This window comes from Pyxicephalus adspersus, chromosome 4, assembly GCF_032062135.1.
Source record: "Pyxicephalus adspersus chromosome 4, UCB_Pads_2.0, whole genome shotgun sequence".
NCBI classification, from domain to species: Eukaryota; Metazoa; Chordata; class Amphibia; order Anura; family Pyxicephalidae; genus Pyxicephalus; species Pyxicephalus adspersus.
Window position 1 is genome coordinate 102,758,867 of NC_092861.1, and position 6,000 is coordinate 102,764,866.

Below are 6,000 nucleotides of genomic sequence, written 5' to 3' on the forward strand. Positions count from 1 at the left end.
TTCTCTGTGACTTTCACTATGTCCTAACATGCCATATATATTATACCAGCATGTTGGATTTTACAGTTACAATTACAATGTGCCAGCTTCATGTATTTTGCCTTCACTTTTGAAATTTGGCTTGGCGTGAGTGTAGGACCACAGTTAGGGTGGCCATCAGACGTTTCAGCCCCAAACTATGTAAACATTCTGGCTCTGCCCCCCATATCTGAAAGTTCCAGATAATGGTGGTTGTAGAGTTCCTTTTGGAGTTCATTTTGACTCAGATCAGAGCTATTCTGACCTTGGATCAGAACCTAAAATTTAAGCTATCCGAATTTCAAAATGACATTGCAATAGAAATACTGACAGGTACAGTGGGGCTCAGCCAATAATGTCACCAGACATTGGCAAGTTTAGTAGGCCTTGGATGATGTCAGCTGAGCCATACTAGATCTGTAATTGACAGGTATAGTATGGATTATTAAAAAATACAAATTCGGAATCCAGTGTGATTTCTTCACAACTCAGAACATATTTGATCCCAATCAAAATGTTTTTGTTCTGAGGACCTTTTCTACCATCATTGCAAAAGTCAAAGAGCCTGGGCTAACCAAGCAAAGGAGTCCGGTGCAATTTGTGGGTTTTGGACAGGCAACCAGGTGCAAGTGTAGGGTCTAGATTAGCCAGAAACATAGATGGATGCAAATGGAGGATCAGGCTTTACTTGCACCTATCTTCCTGGTTGGCTATCCAGACACATCACTTAGTCCTCATTCTCTTTATGGCTAGATCAGACCCTTCACTTCTACCTGGCTTGCTGCTGGCTAGCCCATATTCAGCACTTACACCTGGCTCCCTTTGCTTGTTGGCCAGGTGCAAATGGATGGTCTGAACTAAATCAGCAAGGAGACAGAAAGACAGGTGCTGCAATGGTAGGGTTTGGGCTAAACAGCAAATAAATTAGGCGCAAAAGGCAGACAGGCTAGTAGGTCCTGTTAGTGCAGTGACCCATTGCAACTAGTTGCATCCGGAGTCAGTAAACCATGAACTGGAGGTTTAGCATTGGTTGCAGTTGGTTACAGCATTGAGGGGTTAACCTGTGTACTGAATTGTGCCGCCTGTAAAGGAGAAAGATGCTGATTTCTAGTGCTAAAATTTCATAGTACTGCCTAATCCTAACCCAAACCCCTTTATTAAAAGCTAAGCTAACCCATCTAGTGCCTACGCATAAAGCACTTCTACCCACTGCCTAACCTTACCCCTCCTGTCTAGAGCCTAGCCTTAAATTTATACGTTTCTATCGTTCCAGGGAGCAAAATATGATGGGTAAAAACTCTGACAGAGGATCATCAATAGGAGTGGCAGAGAGGGCAGTGCTGTAAGCAAACAATAGGATACAAATCACCCTGCTTTCTGTTGCCAGCTGCAACACCAACACAACAGCCAACCACCTCCATTTCTTCACACCTACCTGACCTCCTTCAGTTGCTTGCAATCAGTTCTCTCGCAGGCCACTAGTTGGGACTTTTCCAACAACTATGGTGTCCCCAGAATTTTTCTTCAGCTGGGTGAGGAGAAGCTGTAGTTGGGTGATCAAAAAATTAGCAAGGAAACACACACCAAATTTAGTGCTCCCAGTTCTTTGTGGCATAGGTGTCCAGTAACCCCTTTGATTTTGTTAGTTTTCTAATGCCCCCTGTAAACGCAGTGTTTCAAGCTAAAATCCTAGCTTTTAGCTTTATTTAAACAGGAAGTTGAGCTGGTAAGCCCCCCAGAACCCCATTACACAAACCCCTGGGCCTGGATGTTGGCTACCAAAGCACCCACCTGACTGCCTTTTTAACAACATATGGGTTACCAATGTACCTGGCTGCTTTTAGGTTTTCATATGGATTACAAATGCACCTGTCTGCCTTTCTAACCACATCTGGGCTACCAATTCCCTAGCTGCTTGTTGTTTTTCATCTGGCCTACCAATGCACCTGACTGCCTTTCTAACCATATCTGGGCTAGCAATGCACTTGGCTGCTCTTTGGTCCTCATGTGGTTTACCAATGCACCTGACTGCCTTTCTAACCATATCTGGGCTAGCAATGCACTTGGCTGATCTTTGGTCCTCATGTGGCTTACCAATGCACCTGGCTGCCTTTCTAATCACATCCCATCTACCAAAATGCCTGGCTGCTTTGTGATTTTCATCTGGCCTACTAATGCATAAGGCTGCCTTTCCAATCACATGTGGGTTACCAATGCACCTGACTGTCTTTCTAACCACATCTGGCTAGCAATGCGTCTGGCTGCTCTTTGGTCCTCATCTGGATTTTCAATGCACCTGGCTGTGTTTCTAACCATATCAGGTCTAGGAATTCACATGGCTGCTCTTTGTTCCTCATTTAGGCTACAAATGCAGCTGGCTACGTGTTGTTCCTCATCTGGCTCACCAATGCACCTGGCTGCCTTTCCAACCCTAAATAAACTAATAATGCCCTTGGCTGCCTTTTGCACTTTATCTAGCCTATCAATGCACCTGGTTGCCTTTTGTTCCTCATCTGGCTTAAGGAGTTGTAATCTCTTTCCATTGAAATCTGTATTGAAATCCTACTGCTTGCACAATGATCTGTCTCATTCGTTCTAATTTTATCTATTTTCTTACAGACAATTTGTGGCACTATAAACGCCCCAAAACATCTGATTTTACCGCAGGGCTCATATGCAAAGGTGAAAGCATGGATGAATATTATTATTATTATTATTATTATTATTTTTCTCCCCTACAGAGAAGGAGGAGATGGAAGCCTGGTCTCAACAAAAGGGGGAGTGCATCATGATTTTCATGTGGGTTTAGTCCTTTGTTGTGGTAGGTATTTAGAATCGGATTTACTAGGTTTGCTCCAAGCGCAGCCGGGTGCATTGGTAGTCCGGATTAGGAACAAAGGGCAGCCAGGTGCATTGCTAGCCTAGATGTGGTTAGAAAGGCAGCCAGGTGCATTGGTCACCCAGATGAGGAACAAAGAGCAGCCAGACGCATTGCTATCCAGATGTGGTTAGAAAGACAGTCAGGTGCACTGGTAACCCACATATGATTTAAAAGGCAGCCAGGTGTATTGGTAGCCCAAATTAGGAAAAAAGAACAGCCAGTTGCATTGGCAGCCCAGATGGGGACAAAGAGCAGCCAGATGCATTATATACATTCTTCCTTCATGCTTCGTGCAGTCGTTTGTCATCAGAAAGGATTGTGAAAGAGTCAGTGACAATTTTTTTAGCTTTTTCTTCCCATGCTCAAAGATTTAACCAGTTCTATAAACCTAAAAATTCTAATAACCACCTGCTTAGGTCAGCTGGCACCAGGATCACCCATACTAACAATGGACCTGCAATGATATACCAAATAGTATTCCAGATTTCACAGCCACCTCTTCTCATTTTCCCTAGGGTTTGTTTAGGCCTGTTGCTGAAAATGGTGGCTAAAACACACAAATCTTTTGTCTATATAGGCATTTGCAAAGGCTTGCACAGATGTTATGGAGCATTTTTAAGGGCTCCGTATTTTTTTCTTTTTGAACAGGAAGTTGAGCTAGTGACAGGAAAGTTAAAGAAATCATTGCTCTTTACTTACTGTACTCACAGATGTGAGTACAGTAAGTAAATGTACCCTGTATTAATTTGCAGGGTGTTGGTGGTCAGACATTATTCTTATAATTAATACATTGTATTTTTATAGTGCACACATGTATACATTCTTGCAAAAGTTCCATCTATGATATTTATAAAAATCACTAGGTAACTATATGCCTAAAATAAGATCTATATGGCAAATTGAATATCTGCAAGCCACAACAAAACACAATAATTTCCTTATTAATCGGATCTGCAGTTAATTCCCAGCAGTTGATATTTGCTGCTTTAAAGAATTCGAATATTGCTGACGCTTACCCTCAATTTGTTGCTTTGGGGTCCCCCCACACTCCCCTGGGTGAAAAACGTCGGGAAGGGAGACCCTTTCTGATTTCTGTATTTTTGTCTGCTTTTTAGATGTACAAAAAATGTTATGACATGATCTGCATACACTATTCGAATACTTTTTTAATCTAATACATTTTTAACATATACAATTTAATAAAAAATTATGTTTTATATTAGAAAGTGTATGAGTGCCTCATAAAAGCCTCTCCTTTTCTTCTTTCTTCTCTATTTTGGCCTTTTCTTGATCATCTGGTTTAAACCAGAGGCTAGGCACATTTTGGTGAAACCAAGGTCAATATCACCTTCCCCTTCTGGAAACATCAAATCAATGGGAAATTATACTTTCTCATAAAAACAGTAAATTTGTTTGACAAATTTGGTCTTTCTTGAATCCATGCTGACTATAATTTATAATATATTTATGAGCAGAAACTCCTCCGTGTGGTTCTTTATCAAACTCTCTAGGACCTTTCCAACTATTGACGTTAAACTTACCGGTCTGTAGTTACTTGATAATTACTTTGCTCCTTTTTTGAAGATAGGAACCACATTTGCCTTTCGCCAATCCATTGATACCAAGCCAGTGGTTAAAGAGTCTCTAAAAATTAGAAACAATGGCTTGAAAAAACTGAGCTCAGCTCTTTGAGGACACATGGATGTAATCCATCAGGTCCTGGTGCTTTATCAATCTTAATTTTATCTAACTGATTCTCAGTCATATCAGTTTTGAGCTATTGTAGCTTGTTTACAGCAGTGACATCGCTATTAGTAATGTGGACTTGAGCACTGCCATTTTCCTTCCAGTGCTGAGAAAAGTTTTTAGTAAATCTGTCTTCTTTTTATCCTCAGTTACCAACCCCAAGACATCCTTTAAGGAGCCTACATGCTCAGATCTGATCTTTTTGCTATTATTATATTTAAAAAAAGGGGGGTTTGGCTTACATTCTTTTGCAGTTTATCTTTCATTTTAAAGTTTTCCTTTTTATATCTTCTAATATATTCTATATAACATTCTGCTATATTCTATATGTAATTTTCAAATGATGAAGATGATCCTTCATTTTAAAATTTTTGGAATACCCTTTTCTTATTTTTTATGGCTTTTTTTAACATTAGATGTGAGACACATAAGTGTATGAGGCAAAATTAAAACCTATTACCCATTGGAATATGTTTTGCAGTGTGTTTGTGTAGAAGAGATTTAAAACATTCCCATCATATCAATTATGAGCCACTGTATCTCATTTAGGGCAGTGACATTGATTTTAGCAATTTTCGTTTCAAGTACACAGAGCTAAAAAGTGTTTAATAAATCCGCCTTTTCATTTTCCTAGTTACCAACCCAGAGACATCCTTTAAGGGGTCTACATGCTCAGATCTGATCTTTTTTCTATTAATAAATTTGAAAAAATTTGGGGGGTTTGCCTTACTTTCCCTTGCAATCTGCCTTTCATTTTGAAGTTTTGTAAATTGTATCTCTTTTTTACAATTTTTGTTATATTCATTATAGTTTTCTCTATAATTAGTTTGATTTTGAAATGGGTTTTGTTGCTTCCTCCTTTTTTGCGTTTATATCCCCAGTAACTAGCGTAGAATGTAATTTATTTTGTGTTAGGCCATGAGAAAAGCAAAAGCAGATCACAGGACTCAAAAGCAGATCACAGGACTCTACCACCCCATAACCTGCTAGTGAACTATTATGCTTCTTTGGACTCCTGAGAAAATACTACTGAACCTTTTGGCTTGATGACATATAGATGATGCCATAGGCCCTCCCCTTGGAAAATGACTCTATTCCTATAAAGATTGATGCATTTCCTTGTTTTAAATAATTTTTCTATGCTTTAACTGCCAAGCATTTGGTTTTCTCTGTTGCAACTTTAAATCTTTAATATCTACTGTCTCATCTCCGATGGTCCGTTTGGAGACCCCCCTAAAAGAACCAGACATCTATGATGAAGTTGGCACCTGGATGGGAGTGTAGAAGGCGAATGTGAGAATGAGAGTGGTAAGGAATGTGCAGCACATTCATATGGGGGGAGATCGCATTTGGCT